This window comes from Cryptomeria japonica, chromosome 1 (assembly GCF_030272615.1).
Source record: "Cryptomeria japonica chromosome 1, Sugi_1.0, whole genome shotgun sequence".
In the NCBI taxonomy this organism is placed as follows: Eukaryota; Viridiplantae; Streptophyta; class Pinopsida; order Cupressales; family Cupressaceae; genus Cryptomeria; species Cryptomeria japonica.
The window spans coordinates 558111427-558133182 of record NC_081405.1 but is presented as its reverse complement, the minus strand read 5'-3'; positions in this window follow the sequence as shown (position 1 = coordinate 558133182).

Genomic DNA, 21756 nt, shown 5'->3' with positions numbered 1-21756 from the left:
ATAGGAATCTCCATAACATCAATATTCCATTCTTATTTCCTTGTCTCTAGTAGGGGTTTCACCTTCGACGCTATTTGTGCACCCGCAACAAAAAAACTCAAACCAAATTTGTGTGTACGTTACAACCATTGCATTTCATGGCAGTTGCAATTTTTTCGGCCACTTTGTAAAATAGTTTATTTTTGCTAGATCTGGAATGCGGTGGATTTCGTACATGGCTAATGCTGCATTGTACAAGATTTGCTTGCACTAAGCTTTTTGCTTAAATTTGCCCCTACATTGTGCCGATTTCAAGGAAAAGGTTAACAGCATTCAGTGTTTGAATCATATTTTTTGCTCCATTTGACTATAATTATACAGTTTGGAGGTATTTGAATCATATTACAATTTGGATATATTTCCCCTGCATTTTGACATCTCTTTATAAATTCTTAGAGCGTCAATCCTTCTGAGCAAATCCGCTTTAACATTATTATCTCCATAAATTTCACTAGAATATAATTAATTGCATTCGGCATTTTCATAGTTCATTAAATTTCTTGAATTTTAATAATATCAATATCACCACAGATATTAACGATTCTGTGTAAAGTGTTACTGCATTCAACATTCATCTCAAGTTCATTCCTAATTACGAGTATACGCAAGTTATAATCGCTTAGATCTTTATTCTCAAGTTTAGCCCTGCGTTTGATCTTTTAGCTCAAATTTACCATTCTATCCCTTGTCTCTGCTAAAATGTGTTTAGGTACATGGCAAGTGCACAACAATATACAAGACTGTGGCTTGAGCAAGAGTTTTGATTCGATATCTTTGACTATAGGTATGGTGACTGATCTACTTGTTTTAATTTATGCCTGTATTAATATATTGGATTTCATAGTAAAGTGTTTGTAGAGATTTTCCATTTCCTCGTATGAATTTAGTTTCAAGCACTTTCCACTTATGCGATTAGCACAAAGACAAACAAAATCATCTATTTGCATGGCTATCACCGAGCATTTGTATAATCACTTCTTTTTTTCTGGTTACTGTTTCATATTCACAGACAATTAAAACATGCCCAAACTTGAATGCTACCTTTAATCAAGCTCCAAGGCCTTTTTGAAGAGAAATAATCATTTTTTATGTTTAATGATTGGATTATAGCTTATACCCCTTGACACAAATTGAATACAAGACAAAATATTATTAAAGTAATGCTCATGTATACAATGAACTCATGTATCTATTTTAACAGAACAAAAGAGCAATACATATGGTAATTGTTTAGCTACTGCATTAAGTATTAGCAAAAGAAAATGTAGAATTATATGAAAAGATTATAGAATCCCTATTTCAATTATCTAGTTATTTTAGCTATATCCTTCGTCATTGCAAGGTAACAATCTCTGCATTTTAGTCTTTGTCAACCTTGGCTATTTGTTGAGCATATCATGATGATGCTGATAAAAAAATAGTTTTGCTAAATACTTTATTTTTTTGAATGGTTGCTCTACTCCTTACAATCATAATTATCTTACACAATTTAAAGCATAAAATCTTGCTTTAGAACTTAAGAAATCATGCAACATATGTGGTTATCATTCTCAAACATTTGAATTCCACTTATATCTAAAATGATGCACACAAATCAAAGAATGCATAGTTTGATTGATAGAGCACAGTTAGTGAGGGTGATGGCACGTTCTTTTATCACACCATCTACCAAACTTCAAATCATGTAAAGGGATTAGGCTGTTATTATCCATAGAGCAGATTATAATTTAATGTGGCAAAGTTTAGGTTATTTAGTGAAGTGCAATATGATTAATGAATCTACTTTTAACATGTTTTTTGTATGAACTAGCAAAGTATGTTGAAAAAGAACTGTTGCACCAGCTAGAATGAAGATTGAATCAGAATTTTGAATTTTGAGAATCAACCCAAAAACAACACAAAATCCCTATTTTGATTTTGAATAGAATTATCTATAATACTTTTGAAATAATCTACATGAGATTTCTTGTACAGATTGCCGATCATAATTCATATTTAGTCAAAGTATGGGTTGTTTTCAATGTGGTTGTGGTTTTGTGTTGTAGGCTATCTTTTCCACGAGACAGTGTTCTAGCCTTGTTATGCTTACTGCCCAAGGTCAGTATTGGATTCTTAAAGGTTCTCTTTATTCAGTTCTTCAAATATAATTGCATTCTTCTTTGTCTATATTAGATATTTCTAAGCTGATACCACTATAGATACAAATCTTCTTAGTCTAGGTCAGTAATTTAGTAAAATGCTTATGAACACTAGTCTAAAGAAACAAAATACATCAAAAAACCCAATTATAGTAGAAACATACAAATCACATGACCAACCACTTATGATATCAATTGATGAAGCTCTAGACAAGGTAAATTGTTTCCGAATTGATTCATTCAACTACACAGTTGGTGATTGCTTATTTGACACAGTCCATGTTTTGCTCCATTGTAAATATACACCTAATGAACTACGTAATGGTCTTGTCGATCATTTCTTACATTGTCTTCATAGTGGTTGTCCTGAAGCTTTGAGCTCTTTTGAGCATGAATTACATCCAACAATACTTTATGATTTGCATAATATACATGATAAAAATACATATCTACGTAGAATGAGGATTTCAGCAACAAAAATCAATGCCAATGGTGAAGTTGGACTTTGGGGTGACACATTTTGTGTAAAATGGTTAGCACGTTGGTTAAATATACCCATATGCCTTTGGTCTATAACACACAAAAAAGCATATTTGCATTTCAATAGAGATGCATGTCATCCTACGATATCAATTCTTTTCCATGATACAAATCCAACCGTTGGACATTATGAACCTATCTTTTCAAGGATAAGCACATACAATTGCCTTCAAAGCATGCAATCACAATTGCGTATTGCATGTAATGATTTTGACAATGCCTGGACTACAGTTGCAAATGCATTTGACACACTTGAACTTTGTCGACCTGCTACAACTGCAACTCCATGTGGTGAAAGCATGTTTGTTGCTATTGCTTTACTAACTAATGAACGATTTGATGCAATTGCTTTACGACTGTATATGGCCCAATCTTTGACGAATGCATTGAAAGTGCAAGACAAATTTGCATTGGCATGTGTTGACATGAATGAGAACCCTACTATAACAAAAAACAATTGTTTATTGCAATTGCAGCCACTCATTTCTAAGATCGGAATACCACATGCAGAAAGCAAACTTGAAGGTTCTGAATTTTGTTTATTATGGCTTTCACACATATTTCATGCAACTATACATGTATGGAAAGCAAGTGAACAACCCAAGGCCAAAGTATATTGTAATTGCACAAAACCGAAAAAAAGCATAAACTTGATTTGCTTTCAACACAACTCATGTCATTGTCATTATGAACCACTTTACAAAAAAACAACAACTAATAGCTAATATGCATATAAGGCGACCTATTTTGGTACAACTCAGTGCAACCGCACCTGCATCTACACTGCCTTCTACATTTCAAAAAAACCTAGACTTGTTACCAATTGTACCAAATTTTGAACCAAGTAATCATGGTGAACAAAATTTGACTGGTTCACAAAATGTTGCAACAAACAATACAACTACTTCGCCTATGACAAGCTCACCAACCCATAGAACTACATCTTTACGTAGTGCAAATTTGAAAGCCACTCACTCATTGCGATGTCACAAAGCTACAATACGTAATAAAGATTCACCAAAACAAGACATAGCCAACAAACAAATGGTTGGAACAATAGACATTGCAAATCAAATAAGCACAAAGCCTCAAACAATTACAAATTTTCCTACAACAAAATTGAAAGAGACTTGTTCATTGCGGTGCCTCAAAGCTGCAATCCGTGCTAAAGATAAGCAACAAAACAATAGAGCCAATGCAATCCAAAAATCCATCAACAGATACTTGCAAACCATTAATGATACGCCAACACAACCATGTACGCTTTGTGAAATGCTGCATTTTCATAAAAACATTCGCAAAGCTGACAATGCATTTTTCAATGCTTTCTCTTTACTTTCCATTGCAACCAAAGACAAAAGAATTGCAATAGGGCAGCCCATTTGCAAACAATGTATAAAAACAACTTTTTCTGGCAAAGTCCCTTCTTTCGCTGCACCATGCAAGATAAGACAAAATGAACAAATAGACATTGTCCATCGATTGACTTCTTTAGAAGAAAGACTTGTCTCTTTGCGTATTGCTTTTGCACAAATTAGACAATTAGGATATAAAAGAGCACAATATGGCTTAAACGGTACAATCATCAATGTTCCAGTAGATTTTGATAAGGTGCAACAAGCATTGCCTAGAAAAATAGATGAAACTAGAACAATAGCAGTCAAATTGAAACGAAAGCTAGAGTATGAAAATGCATATTTACAAGGAAATGTTAGACCTACTTGTGTAATGAATTCTTTAACAAGATTATCAAAAACACCACTATATATAAAAGAGCATATCTCCATAAATAAAGATTGGGAAGCTCTATTTGGAAACAAAAAGGAACACATGTGCACAGATATTGAAACAGAAACAGATATGAACAATGACAAAATTGAACAAGATGAAGAGCCTATAACTGAATCGCTAGTACATTGGTTCAATGACCCGCATTCAATCAAAGACCTTGATACAACTATTATTGAAATTGCACCGTCAGAAGGCTTTAAGCCTCTTGGTATTTTTCAAGACACTTACTCAGAAGAAATGAACTTCCCAACTTTATTCTATGGATTTGCATGACCAATTGACATTACAAAAAATCTATCCTTTCAAAAAATAGCAAAATGGGAGCTCATGCATAAAGACAATGACTTTGCTACGCACATAACGAATATTTTCTTTAAAGCCATCAAAATTATTATACAACAAATATCTTCATTACAATGGGTGTGCATAAGAAAATCTGAATTAAAATGTAGAAAGTTGCTTGCAAAGGATGTGCGTAGTCCAACAAATTTAGAAAAAATACTAAGATCTCTGTTAGGCTTTAGATCATTAAGAAGTATTCGCACATCTCCAGATTATTTAGAAAACACAAGGAAAAATGTTTTTGCAATGATAAGACAATTAGGACCTCCAACTTTTTTTGTAACATTAACAAGCGCGGAACACTTTTGGGAGCCACTATGCAAAGCATTACAACATATATCTACTAACAAACATAAAGAACACAATGAAAACATATATCTACTAACAAACATAAAGAACACAATGAAACTATAGAAGATAGAGACTTAGACTTTCAAATTAGAAAAAATCCAGTTCTTTGCAGTCGATATTTCAATAATAAGGTCAATGCATTCTGCAAAATGATGCTAGAAAACGATGAGCTATTTGGCAAAGTATTGGACTATTTTTTTGTCACAGAATTCCAAAATCGAGGAAATGAACATGTACACTTTATGCTATGGGTTAGAGATGCACCTATATATGGAAATTGCAAAAACATTGAAATAGAAAACTTTGTGGACAAGTACATTTCATGTGATTCTTCATTGCTCGATGCAAATCTTGTCAAAATGCAAACACATCATCACACAAAGACTTGTAAAAAATACAAAAACTCTAATTGTCGCTTTAGTTTTCCTTTACCTCCCATGAAAAGAACAACAATACTAGAGCCGTTACCTTTTGCTGATACTGCAACCAAAGATGCAGCAAGAAACTTCTTCAAGCAATTAGAAAATAAACACTATACAAAAGAAATTACATTTGACAATTTCTTGGACGAATTCAAAATGGACAAAGCAGACTACATTGCAATGCTACAATCAACATTGTCAAGGAAAATTGTCATGCTAAAACGACACCCAGCTGATATTTGGATAAATGCTTTTGCAAAACAAGTGCCAGCTTCATGGTATGCAAATACAGACACACAATTCATATTAGATGCATATGCTGCTGCATCTTATTGTAGTGCATATATGACAAAACAAGATAGAACATTGTCCCTTGCATTTCGCCAAGTGCGACAACAATGTACATATGCTTATGATGAAAAGAGCCATGTCATACGAAAACTGGGCAATGCATTGCTTAATTATCAACAAATGTCTTGCTGCCAAGCTGTTCACATTGTTTTGTCATTGCCATTGCGCAAATGTTCAAGGAAAACCGTTTTTATCAATACTGCGCCATTAGAAAGTAGAGTTTACATGTTAAAAAGCCCTAAGCTATTAGCAAAGGAACAAGATAATTCTGAAAACATAATGTATGCATCTGCAATAGAAAAATACACACAATGCCCAAAAGCTTTTGACAAATTATCACTAGCTGAATATACAGCTTTCTACTCTACCAACATAACAAAGGTAAAAAAAAGAGAGAAACCAAATATCATACGCTATGTAAAATACAATCCACATGTTGATCATGAGAATTATTGTAGAGAAAAACTTATGTTATATGTACCTTTTCGAATTAGTGAAGAAACATTATTGGTTGGTCATAAAACATGGAGTGCAGCATTCAATGCAAACAAAACACAAATTGCAGAGATCGAAAAAATGTTTACAACACATATTGATTATAGATGGAGTGACATTGAAAAAGCTGCCACAGAAGCTGATATTGAAAACTATCCAACAATACATTTTGAAGATGATACTTACCAAAACATAGATAAAAATGAAATAGAGAAATATGACATCATAACCGACCTTAAGCATACAAGAAATACAAAATCCACACATAGTGCTTGCAACTCATTGTTTGCAGAAATAGCTCATCCATTTTTGCTGAGTAATGAAGAATATTTTAGTTTACGAAGGCAATTGAACAAAGAACAACAATCAATATTGAAGGACATGCTAATGACAAAGAGACTTGCACCCCAAAAACCAATATACTTATTCTTAACAGGCGGGGCTGGCACAAGCAAAACCTTTACAACTAAAGTACTCTTTCAAGCAATGATTCGTTTCTATGATAAGCAACTAGATAGTGACCCACTCAAACCTAAAGGCATTATTGTTGCTTCAACAGGAAAAGCTGCGTTTAATGCAGGTGGAAACACTGCTCATTCCATTTTCCATTTGCCATGCAATTCTTCAAAAATGCTACCTTTGGACTCAAACACACCTGATAGCTTAAGCAAAAAGCTCGACCAACTTCAGGTTCTACTTATTGATGAAACCTCGCTCATTGGCTCGACAATGCCATACAATATTGATAGAAGACTTCGTCAGATCAAACACACACCAACAAAACCCTTTGGCAATGTCAATATCATATTTTGTGGTGACTTCTACCAAGCACAACCTGTATGTGACACTTGGATATTTGAAGAACCAAGAATAAATAATGAGAAAATTCCATACACATTTTGGATTGATGAAGTCACATGCTTTGAACTGCAAACTATAGTTAGACAAACAAATGAACATTTCATTTCCATACTTAATCGCACTAGGACTTCTCAACAAACTGACCAAGACATCTGCTATTTAAATACAACATGCTACAAACCACCACCCAATGATCCAAGATTCCCATATTTGTTCCAGAGAAATTCAGCTGTTGATGAGCACAACAAAAAAATATTGAATTACTTGCCTACGAAGCTCTATGTGTTAGACGCTATCGATAAAAAGGATACACCCATAAACAATATGCATTATCAAAATGAAAAGTCATCACTGCCTACCACGATCTATGTAAAACCAAGAATTTTGGTTGAGCTAATTGCTAGCAACCTTGATACACAAGATGGTCTAGTCAATGGTGCTGATGGCATTTTCCTTTTACACACAACTGAGAAAGAAGAAATTGTCTGCATTCAATTTATTGACCCCACAATTGGAAAGTTGCGTCGCCAAAGAATGCAAACCCTATATACAACTGGTGTTTTGCCTTCTTGGACACCAATAACAAGAATTGCTAGTGTAGACACTCAAAATTGTCATGTCTAATTAAATAAATATTTTATTTATTTAATTATCTAAGCCTAATTCTTCTATTAATTAAATAAATATTTATTTATTCAATTAATTCATTTATCCTCTTCTAGCCTTATTTCTCATTTAAATAAATACATTTATTTATTTAAATTATCCCTTTCCTAAATTAAATAAATATTTTATTTATTTAATTGTCCTACTTCTTCTATTAATTAAATAAATCTTTATTTATTTAATTAATTCATTATCTTTTTCTACACATGACACATGTCATTCATCTCTTAATTCATACACTACCTACCTCTTTCATTATTTTATTATTTCCTCTACCTACCCTCTAATCCTAGCCGACCTCTCTTTTTACACCTCTCAATCTTAACCCTCCATTTCTTATTGTGTCTTCTATTTAAGGAGATGCTTTCTTCATTATCAAACCCTAATGACTAATGGCTAATGACAAACCCTAATGACTGATTTTGGAATACTTGGCTACACTACAATTCCACTTGCAACCACATTTCGTTCTTTGTTGAGCTCTTGTGCATACAAAAATCTGAGAGCAAGTATATTAAGCAAGATCAATGGAGATAGGAAGAATGGAGATCAAAACCCTATTGGACATGTGATGGTATAATCTTTGTGATTTTGAGTTATTTGCATTGTCTTAGGTAATCTTCATATGTTATGGTGGATCTTTGTTCATTGTTAGGCTAGGGTTTAGTGGTTGAATTCATTTAGCCTTTCAATATTGTTATTATTGTTATCCATTTTCACCATAAACATTTTGGCACGCCCGGTGGGACCCTTGTCCCTTTGCATTTAACATTTTTGTTGCAGATTTTGCATTTTTGAAGTTGCAGATCGGACGATTTCGACGACATTTTAGGTTTTTTTTTCGCGTCTGCGAGTGTTCGGATCGCGTTTTTGTGTTTCAGAAGCGTCTGTGATATCGTGAATCGCGCCTGTGTTTTTTGCCAGATTTTTATTTTTGCAGGTTTCTGGAATCGCGTCTGAGAATTTTAATTGCGTCTGTGACTGCTCTTATTGCGTCTGTGTTCGGGAGTCGCGTCTGTGACCTTTAATCGCGTCTGTGAACTACAGAACCGCGTTTGTGTCTGGTATAAAGGCGTCTGTGCTTTCTGTTTTGCAAATTTTTCAAGTTCCTTTTATTCGGGTTTTCGGATTTTGTACTTAGGGTTTCAGATCTAGTTTATTTTCGGCTAACCTTTGCAGATCTAGCTAACCTGGTTTGTGCAGCTTGCTTTGGAGGCAAATACGTTTTTGTTGAAGGCCCCTTTTCACAAAGTCTTTTTGGGTTTTCTAAAATTTACCTAACTTGTGTGCTTGCAGGAAGGGGTTATCATTTGAAATAGCCCAAACTACTAACAATTTTGTTGCAGGGCCTTAGCTAGGGTTTTGTAATTTTTATTGTGTGCCTTGTTTCATAGCTTAGCAAACACTTCAATTGGTGCACTAAAATTGAATCATTGTCTTTTGTGTCTTGAGCAATAGGCTCTTTTTGTTTACTCTTTAGAGGGCCTGTCTTCCCGTGTGGTCATTAGGACTATTAGTGAGAAGAGAACGACCCAAGTGGTAGCGAGGAAAACCCACCTCATCCAAACCACTATAATCAAATGTATTCATGGTGAAAACTATGAATAACGTGTGCTGATTAGTTCATACCGACACTATGTCTCCCCATAAACCCGTTTGATCAAATTTATTTGATCATTTGTAGGGCGTAACCCCTACCGGCTGGGAGCCTTCTGTATTTACAGAGCTGAAAGTGCCGCATGTATGGCCACACGAGCGGATGCCCTTACTAGCACCTCTTTGTTTTAGATGCCCAAATCCTTCTAGTTGTTGAGGCAGGAGGTCGGACCTCTGGTAGCGGCCCACACACATACGGTTCTTAGTAGAGATACAAAGTTCGCCATGGGGAGTTTTCATGGGGACTGATGCTTGGCTGACCCGAGAAGTGAGTGCCGAGGGTGGAGCCAGTGAGGTCAAGCATCTAAGTATCTGCTCTGAATAGCGTAGCCTCGGGGGTAAAACCCTATGTGGGATCAACAACTATTGTCTTGGCCAGCCCTAAGATTTGTGCTTGTCTTATGCTAAACACTCAAACATTCAAGACAAAACAACAAAACGTTGTGTCTTTTGTGTCTTCAAGTGTATGCAAAACTTTTTACATCAAACAACACACTTTTGGAGTCTAAACAGTCTGCAAACATTGAGTCATCAACATTGTGTCCTCTTGTCACGAAAAACAGTCGAAAAATCAGAATTGGTCACAACAAAACAACTTCACAGATAGGAAAAATTGCACTAAGGTTACAAAAACGCGTCTGCGTCTGTTCAAACCGCGTCTGTGTCGGATAAACGCGTCTGTGAAGGGCAGAATAGCGTCTATATTTTTATCAGCGTCTGTGTCGAACAGAGACACGTCTGTGTCTGGGAACCGCGTCTGTGAAGTATACAGGCGCGTCTGTGTCCTCAATTGCAAAAAAAAAAAAAATTGTTAGTCCCAGCAAACATCTACAGGAAAATCTCAGAATCACGTCTGTGTTTAACAAAGTAGCGTCTGTGTCGGGAAACCACGTCTGTGAAGGATACAGTCGCGTCTGTGTTTAAAATTGCAAGAAAATTTTAACAGTCAAGCAAACAAAGAAAATCAGTTTCGGCATACTTGAGCTTCCTAGGTTGTCTCTTCAGATTTCATCTAGCATTCAGCCTGTTCTAAGGTCTCACATAGTCCATCATTGCTTCACATCTCATTTTACATTCATACTTGTCTAAACTTGAGTCAAAAGGTCACTTGCTTGTCCTCATCATACTTTGTCAACACACTACATACAACTACACTTTGCTAAGTGGTCCCTCATCAAGGTTTCTTACCTTTGGGTCTCATTTGGTCTTACTTAGAGTCAAGGTCAGCTTACCTCATCAAGAGAAACTATCCTCTCTTTGGAAGTCACACCTACTCTACTACTTACATACTTGGTCTTACACTTTGGACATTGCAAGTACACCTCAAATTCATTTACACTCCATACAACTCTTGGTCTTCCATACTCTTGTCATTTTCCATCTAGTCTCTCACATATTGGTCAAACACCTAGTTCATGGTTGAAACCCGCCTTCAAAAATCTAGGAGAATAGCTAAAGAAGCTCAAGAATCCGCAAACATGAGTTCTTATGAGTATGACAATGATCTATTCTACAATCCTGAGCACACTACATTACCAGACATGAATGTTTATAGAAACAATCCAAATGTGGAAAGCGCAAACGCTATAAACAACAATACTACACACAATGACAATGTTGACAACTCTTCAATACTATCAGCAGACATACAAGAATCCATAATGGATCCTCAATTCAATAGATTGGTTGAAGAGATAATGAGGAGAGATCGTCAATACTTTTTAAACATGATGGCACAAAGTGGAGCTAAAATACCACATGATTTTGACTTATCTCAACTTATGGAAAGTCAACCCTCACAACAAACTCAATCCAACATGGATCAAAGGAGACCAAATAGTGGAGGAAATAGAGGACCGAATATGATGCCTGAGTCACCATCAGTTTTGCTTCAAAAGCCAACAATCCCACATACACAAGCTCAAATATATGATACTTACACTCAAAGACCATCATGGAGGCCTTATGCTCAAACACATGCTCAAGATATGGGTCAATTAAGACAAGTGGATACACAAGGACATCCTCAAAATTTTGACACAAGGAGACCTCATGTCAAAATTGGGGGCAACACAATGGAAAATGAAAGGCCTATTGAATATGGTTTATACACACAAAACAGATATGGGGTTCCTCAACAAGAAGTTATGCCAAGTGCTCCATATATGTCGCAACAATATAGACCTCCATATGGACATGTTTACGATCAGTATCATCCATACATGCAACAAGCTCCTCCTCAAATGGGTGTTTCAAACATGGGGTATGCTACAAGAAATCAGTCTCCTCCCAAGAATAATTTGGAACAACAAATTAGAGATCTACAAAAGAAAGTGGAGGACATGAGTACATCCAAACCTACATACACTATGAGAGATATATGCCCTTATCCCTTCGATAAGAGCATTCCAATGCCTCCGTTTCCTCCGCACTTTGTAACACCAAAATTTGACAAATATAGAGGGAGAGGAGACCCCAAGGCACACATAAGACAATTCTTCACAGCTTGCATTGAGGTAGCGGCAGAAGAAACATACTTGATGAGGTTGTTCCCACAGAGCTTAGGTGACCAAGCTATGGAATGGTTTTCTCAATTACCTCCCGGTATTAAGTCATGGGGCGACTTGGCAGAGGCATTCATTCAACATTTCTCTTACAACATTGAAACAGATGTCTCAGTTACTACCTTGTGCAATACGAAACAAAAGGAAGGAGAATCTTTCGCAACATTTTTACAGAGATGGAGAAACCTAGCTAGCAGATGCTCTTGTGAGATCCCGCAAAAACAAATGGTGGAGATGTTCACACAAAACGTTAACAAGGCTATTGGCTATGATCTCAGAAAAGCTTGTTTGTCTACATTCAAGGATGTCATTGAAAAGGGCCTAGCAACAGAAAGAGTCTTAATTGAACAAGGAGTTATCAAACTATATTCAAAGAAAACAAAGAGGACTTCAAAGGAAAGGACAAACCAAAATTTTGGAACAAGAACAAGAACACAGTTAATGATGGTGTTGTTGATGCCAACACAGTGAGACCCAAGGTCGTCTTTTCTGGATCAAGTTCTACCAACAATCAAGTGAACAATCAAACAACTTCAAAACCACGAAGGAAGTACACTCCATTGGGAGAACCACTTGAATCAATATTCAAAAAGCTTGTAGCAAACAAAGTGATCACAGTCCCAGATTTTCCTCCATATGAACCAAAGGTAAAACCGAATTGGTGGAATGATGATGAATTTTGCGAATTTCATAAGAGCAAGGGTCATAAGACAAGTAATTGCCATCGATTGAAAAACATTGTACAAGATCTCATTGACAGAGGAGATATTGAGATTGAGGGACATTCATCTAACCAAGAGCATGAGGTGTTTAAGGAACCATTCCCAAAACATGACAAGGGAAAAGGCAAAGTCACAGATGATCAAGCCAATTACACTAGAGCATCTTACAATTATGATTCCACTATTAATCACATCTCAATGGACAATCATATTTCTACCATTACTATCAAAAACAAAAATCCTGAGAATCCTTCTCAAAGACCCAAAATTGTCCTAAAAGGTGTGGGATCTTCGTCTGCATCTACCTCTGAATGTCATGTTACAACCCATCGAGGTAAGATCACATTGCCAGGTGCCTCTACCAAGAATACCAATCTTTCATCTACCAAGCCTGAGTACGACCTTGTAGAGCAATTAGGGAAAACACCCGCACTCATCTCTATTCTTGAGCTCTTACGTATATCTCCTGCACATAAAGCTATCCTTGATAAAACCTTGAGAGATACTGCTGTCCCTACTGATCTGAACGTGGACCAGTTTCAAGCCATGGTGGGATACTTATCTGTTCCACACTCCCTCACATTCACAGAAGCCGATGATGCCTCCATAAGTCAGCCTCATAATGCACCTCTACACATTGAAGCCTTCATACATAAACACCGAATAAAACGAGTCCTGATAGATGGAGGAGCAGGTCTTAATATTTGTACATTGAGCACCATCAGACAATTGGGATATTTTGACAAAGCTGTGAATTCTACAAACCAAATCACTATTAAGGCTTATGATGATGAAGAGCATTCGTCCAAGGGCACGGTCATATTACCACTAAGAATAGGGCCAGTCACAAAAGACGTGGTTTGTCAAGTCCTGGATCTAGACCTCATGTATAACATATTGCTAGGACGTCCGTGGATTCATGAAATGAGGGCAGTCCCATCAACATACCATCAGTGCATAAAGTTTCCTCATAATGGAATCGAGGTAACGGTCAATGGTGATCCAAATCCATTCATATATTGCAATAACTTGAGATCACATACTGAGACTATCATTCCCAGCAATCGTGAGGCTACTCCTTCTTCAGCATATATTGATCCTGAGTCATTAAAGCCCTCGACATCCAAACAAGGTGAACTTAGAGCCAAGTTTCAAGACAAAGGCATGGGAGAATACACTCTGAATCAAACAATGTTCTTACGACAAGTCATGAACTCCCCCAAGGAATATGGGAGGCCACATCCTAATAAGCAAATCTCCATCATGCTACTCAAATGGGATCCTACCGTCTTTCAAAAATGGGGCGAACTAGAGGAAGAAAATTTATATAAAATGCTATATAAGGACGCTGAAGAGGATACACATGATCAAATTATAATACCCTGTGAGAACTATGGCAAAGGTTTCAAAATTCTGCAAAGATTCGGGTATGATGGAAAAAGTCCTCTTGGACTACACAAAGAAGGTGTCATGGAGCCTTTACAACCTGAGCTAACTACAAGAAGGGAACGCTCCAAGGGGCTTGGTTTTCTAAATCCCAAGATTCAAAATAAAAGAACAAAACAGATATGGCGAGTCAAAGTGGCTGAAGTTCAACAAGAAGATGACTATTCTATAGATTCCAACGAATGGGAATGGGGTTCAGACAAATCCTCCAGCGACTATGAGCTCAACGAGACATTTAGAGAGCCAGAGGAACCTACAGAGGAGGAGGAATTTTACAAAAAATTCAGAGTTGGCCAAGAACCAACCCATAAGGATCCCGCACAAGCTTCGTTTCAAGGCCCTAGGTCAAGATCACATAGGATGAGGACACCTGTCCCTGAGGGTGCTACTAGTGATGATAATTTGGACTCGCTCACGATCGAAACTGATGAGGAGAGTGCCATTGACGACCTCGATGACTATCTGGACATACTTGAATATAACCACATCTTCACTATTAGCCTTGTGGACTCTAAAAACACTAAAGACCTTCCCCTCGTTCACCCCCAACTCATTGACTGGGATCAGGATGGACCAGCACAGCTTGATACATTTCAAAATGATGAGGCTATTGTCGATTATCTTGGCATTCGCGATGATCTTCCTCTTGGAGACCATAAAGCAGGATACGCCATAGAGCTTAATAACATGGCATACTTTGGTGAGGGTGTCGGGCCTTCTAGTCGCAAAAATGTGAAAATAAAAACAAAACACGGGTCTTATGGCGAAAACCACACTGTGGCGCTATCTGACTCTAAAAAAGTAAAAAGAAAGGACGTATCTGAGGGTGAAAACCTCTCTGAGGCGCCCGAAAATGGAAGGCTTGACATTCTCCCAGCATCATACGAGGAAAAATCATCCATGTTGGTAGAGGAGACTATAAAGACAAACATTGGTACAGCAGAGGTTCCACACAACATATTTTTGGCTCAATCATTGACAGAGGCCGAGAAAGCAAGATTCATAAGCTTCTTTAAGGAACGACAAGTCAACTTTGCATGGTCTTATGCTGATATGCCTGGACTAGACCCCGATTTAGTAATGCATCATTTAACAGTCAAACCGGGGGCAAAACCAGTGAAGCAGAAATTGAGGAAAATGCATCCACAAGTGGCATTATTAGTCAAGGCAGAGCTAGAGAAATTACTGGATGTCGGATTCATACGCCCAATTGATTATCCCGAATGGATTTCCAACTTAGTACCTATTAGCAAACCAGATCGCAGCATCCGAATATGTACAGACTTCAGGGATATCAACAAGGCTTGTCCAAAGGACGATTTCCCATTACCAAACATTGATTTAATTGTTGATCTCACAGCAGGCCATGAGATGTTATCCTTAATGGACGGATTTTCTGGATATAATCAAATCAGGATAGCACCCGAAGATCAACATAAAACATCATTTACTTGTCCATGGGGAACCTTCTGCTGGAATGTCATGCCCTTTGGGCTGAAAAATGCAGGTGCCACGTATCAACAAGCTATGACTACTATCTTCCATGATCTCATGCACATAACCATGGAAGATTATGTTGACGATCTTTTGGTTAAATCAATAGACAGAAATACACACTTGGACATACTTTCAGTCGCTTTTGATCGGTTGGAAAAGTACAAGGTAAGATTAAATCCTAAGAAATGTGTCTTTGGAGTAACCTCCGGGAAGCTCCTAGGATTCATTGTGTCTAAAAGAGGAATAGAGGCTGATCCAGCAAAGGTCAAGGCTATTTTGGACATGCCGCCACCCAAGAATATCAGTCAACTTCGATCTTTACAAGGGAGACTCCAATCCATACGAAGATTCATAGCACAACTTGCAGATAAGTGTAACCCTTTCCAGCACCTGCTACACAAAAACATCAAGTTCAAATGGGATGAGAACTGTCAACAGGCTTTTCAGGCGCTCAAAGACTATCTTTTGAACCCGCCAGTTTTGATGCCACCAATTCCAGATCAACCATTGCTACTTTACATATCAGCTACTCCAACAGCACTGGGGGCACTCCTAGCACAGCAAATACCTGACGGCAAGGAAAAAGCGGTCTACTATATCAGTCGCACATTGGTGGGATATGAGCTGAACTACACACCAATTGAGCGTGCATGTCTCGTTGTGGTCTTTGCTTCACAAAAATTACAACATTATATGCTCACTCACAAGACTAAGTTGATTGCTAGAATTGATCCACTAAAATATCTTCTCAACAAAGCTACACTTACTGGGCGGCTAGCCAAGTGGGTAATGATCTTGAGTGAATTCGACATTGAATATGTGGACAGAAAAGCTATAAAAGGACAAGCAATTGCAGATCAATTGGCAGGTGCTCCCATGATAGATGATGTTCCTCTACAGTCAGAATTTCCAGATGAGTCCATTCTAACAATATCACCTGCAAAGCCATGGCAACTATACTTTGATGGCTCATACACACAGCACGGGGCAGGAGCGGGTATACTCTTTATAACTCCCCAAGGTGATTCTATACCAAAGTCATACCGCTTATCATTTCCTTGCACCAACAATATAGCGGAGTACGAGGCATTAACAACTGGGTTAAGAATTGCAGTTCAGTGGAAGATCCAAGAGCTTCGTGTTTTTGGCGATTCTCAACTTGTCATCTGTCAAGCAATTGATGATTATCAAACAAAAGATGAAAAGCTAATGCCTTATAAACAACTGGTAGATGATCTGAAACAGCACTTTGCAAAGATAGAGTTTGAGCAGATACCAAGAGAACAGAATCACGCTGCTGATGCCATGGCTACGATTGCTTCGCTCATTGATCTACCGCAAAATGAGACTCGCTATGAGTTCCTGGTTGACAACCTGTTGATTCCGTCATATGAGATCACTCCTACTGAAATGATATGTGTTGTTGGTCCTGAATCCCAGTTATATGGTTCCATATTCACATACCTTCACGATAATATCTTACCTCCCGATCTATCGAACAACCAACGCCGCACTTTCATTCGCCAATCCTCCCGATACGTTATCCTAGCTGATATCCTATACTGACGAGGTCTAGATGGCACCTTTCTTAGATGTTTAGAGAGTGACGAAGCTCAGATTGCGTTACAAGAAGTGCACGAAGGGATATGTGGCCCGCATACTAGTGGTCCTACCTTGGCTAAGAAACTCATCAGGACTGGATACTACTGGCCTACTATGGAAAAAGATGCATATCAGTTTGTCAAGAAGTGTAAGCAGTGTCAAATTCATGGAGACCTCATACATGCACCAGCACAGGAAATACAACCATGTGCGTCTCCTTGGCCCTTTTGTCAGTGGGGACTCGATCTCATAGGCAAGATTCACCCTCCTTCTTCCAATGGACATAAATTCATTATCACCGCCACAGAGTATTTTACAAAGTGGATTGAAGCCGTACCTCTCACACAAGTTACTGGAAAACAAATTGCTACTTTCATCCTGAACTACATCATCTGCCGATACGGGATTCCTACTTCCATTATTACCGATAACGGGCGTCCTTTCAAGAATCAGGATATTCGTGAACTCTGTGAGCGCTTCCATATCTCCCATCGTTTCTCCACACCATATTACCCCCAAGGTAATGGCCAAGCTGAGGCGTCTAATAAAACAATTCTCAAAATCCTTAAAAAGACAGTCGACGACGCTGGCCGTAACTGGCATGTCCAACTCAATCCCGCACTATGGGCCTATCGTACCAGTGTCCGCACACCTACAGGAGCTACACCCTACTCACTTGTTTACGGCTCTAAAGCCATCTTGCCTATTGAGGTCGAGTTACCTTCTTTACGGGTCTCCTTGAGAAACATAATCAACGATGAAGACTACAGAGTCTCTCGCTTACAAGAACTAGAACTGTTGGAGGAACGAAGACACACTGCTTTTAATCATCTCAAGGCTTACCAACAACGAATGAGTCGCAGTTACAATCACAAGGTCAAGCCTCACACATTTGAGGTAGGCGACTTAGTCCTCAGAGAGAACCCCAAGAATCAGCAAGACAGAGATAAGAAGGGCAAATTTGAACCCAACTGGCTTGGTCCTTACATCATCACAGCAGTATATGGATCTGGGGCATATCAGCTCTCAACTACAGAAGGTGAACCCTTGGAGGATCCTATCAACAGCATGCACCTTCCCAGGTTCTACCCATAAGCTCTTTTGGAATATCCTAATTCAAAAATACAAAAAAAATCAAAAAATTGCAAAAATACAAAAAAAACTATAAAACAAAAAAAATCGTTACATGGTGAAAACCTGGCAAACAGGCGCCTTGTGACAACAAAAAAAAATTGAAAAATCCAAAAAAAAAGTAAAGAGAAATAATTTTGTCCAACGGTGAAAACCACTTCGGTGGCACCCTGGGCAAGTACCATGGTGAAAACAGGGTCACCAGCGCCATGCGTAGAGACATTGCTCCTCCCTCCTTCAGGATTCACTTTCATCCTTTCACTTTGCACACACTCACAACCTATTCGTTCACAATAAACTTACCCATTCCCATCATGGCTTGTTATTTATCTACCTAAGATTGGTTAGCCATCCATAACCCTCCCTTTTCACTCCCTTTCCATCCATAATAAATCAGATCCTATCTGTGGCTAAGGCAAATCCTACGTCTAGTGTTGGGTGTGGAACTGAGAACATCACATGTTTCGAGGAGTACAGTTTCTTCCAGCTTTCTTCAGTCTATCCGCGCACAATCGGCAATAAAGCAACATCTGCATCGCAGATCCGCAATAAAGTTTCATCTTCTCCGCAATAAAGTATCAGTTTCATGGATTCAGTCAGTTTCAGATGAGACACAGCAGCAACAATGAGCTTCAACAAAATCAAATCTTTCAACAGACTCAGACAACATATGGTTCAGTGCTATCTATCCTTTTTGTGAAAGTGAACATTGTGACCACAATCAAATAAGACTTATACAAGTGACAAGAGACACTAAACTTGAGGACTACAGTGGATGTTGGTGTCGAGTCTTGGTTTTCTTTTGATTTCATCTTTTTCGGTGACATGTCTTTTAGCTTTTCCAGGATGTCTTTGATTAGAGATTCTATCTCTAGGATGTCTTTGACTAGAAAGGCGAGGATGGGGTATCGTCACCTATTTGCATTTGTTGTCTGTGGATTGTCTTTTAGTAATGCTATGACTTGTCCAAGGATATGAGGACACTGTGAGTCTAGTATGAACTGGGGCATTCCTTGTTTGTGACTATCTTATCTCCATGCAAACAAGTACAATGACTTTCTGGGCCGAACAAATGCCTTGATTGTCATAACCTATTTTGCCATAATAAAGCTCAATGATGATAACGCACAAGAAGCTCTTTCACGTTCATATCTTCTGTCTTCCATCCCCCTTTCTTGATTGACTTCCATTGTCCTTCTCGAGTCCGTGTAGCCCGCTATCACATGACTGAGTATAATGACACACCAAAAACATTTGCATTTCATATAGTTACACCTGCATTATCACATATAAGCATTTCATACATACATATAGATATCATAAATGCATCACATCCTGCATACAACACATGTTAGCACATCTTACATTTTTATTATGTAAATAATCATTTGCAGTATCATATTCATTTGCATTACATACATTCACATTTGCATCATGCATCACATATACAACATAAAAGAACAAAAATATATGGCATTGCATCATATAAGCATCCATATCATAAAACATGTATCACATAAGAACATTTCATCACATAAGGTACACATGCATATAGCTTCCGCAAAAATGGATCATCTCTCATATATAATCAAAAGTGTCATGATACAATGATGTCAAAAGAATCATATGGCTACAAAATCACCCGCAGGTGTCTACATCATTATACAAAAATGGTACAATACTGATACATAGGGAGCCCTCTAAGGCTATGATGAACTCCCTCCCTCGGAGCCACCTGGCCTCGATGGAGTTTGAGCCCTAGAAGGACCCACCCCAAGATCAACTCTCCTAGCCCCTGTGTCCCCTGCAGCCACCCCTCGTGTCGTCCTATCCAAACAGAGGAACCCACTGATAACTCCTGCCAACACTGTTGGTAGTGCTAATCTTGTCCATGTCATGGTATCCCATGCCACATGTCCCACCCTCATCCCTAGTCCTGGATCCTAGAAAACCCGTCTCAATGCCTCCCTGTCACCGTCACAGTCATAGGGAATCAACTCTCCATCAATAGGGATATGCAGAATCCTGTAGACATCCTCTAATGTAACTGTCATCTCACCCATCGGCAGGTGAAACGTGCACGTCTCCGAGTGCCATCTCTCAGCTAACGCAGTCAGCAACCCCATGTTTGCCCAAAACTCAGGCACAAATAGCACATGTGTCAGACCCATCTCCTCAATGGATATCCTGTCCTGGATCGACAACTCTGGTCGCAACCTCTGAGTCGATGGGAATCTCTCCTGTGACTCCAACATTGGCAAGTACTCCTGTAGTCAAGCAAATCAAATCATGTCAGTCATAGTGACACTCACTGTTCATCACAAAGTGTTTCTATCTATCCTAGTAGTACTCCCTGTTCATCACAAAGTACTACGTGTGTGACACTCACTGTTCATCACAAAGTGTTACTCACATTTGCACTCCCTGTTCATCACAAAGTGCTGCTCATATTTTAGTACTCCCTGTTCATCACAAAGTACTCTATCTTGGTACTCACTGTTCATCATAAAGTGCCTTGATCTATCTTAGTCTTCCCTAGAGGACCTTCTTGAGTGTATCCTCTCAGCAGCTTATCCAATCGACAGCGTATGTTCATCACAGAACTGTCGATTTGACCTGGAAGACACAAATTCGCATTTTTGGACACAAACACATTTTCTTGACATAAATGTGCATTTATTACATTACCTAGTATGAATTAATGACAATAATAAATGCATCAAAGTACGAGGAGGTTTTGTGGTACTCACTGGCTCTCCTACCTCCGTTGGCCTCTAGAATCGACAAACACGGTCGAATCTGTGAACAAAAGCCATCGCTGCTAACTGTTGCTGCTTTATTTTCGCTTTGCACTATGCTCTTGTGATGGTGTAGATGACTATGAGGATGTATTTTCCCCCGTGGTCTATCTTATAGATTGCCCTAGCTCTCATTTCCCGAGTCAGTCTTCCTTATCCCATGACTTTGTCACTTTATCTGATCAGTCCATTCTATCCCGTCTTTCTTATCAAGAGATTGTCTACAATCTTTTCAGACATTTTCATCCAATCTCTCGAGGGGGCATATCATTCCCATTCTGGGGCAACTCTGTATCAGTTCATTTTATTTTCTTTGAAACAACGCGACAAGCCGCATTGTCTCA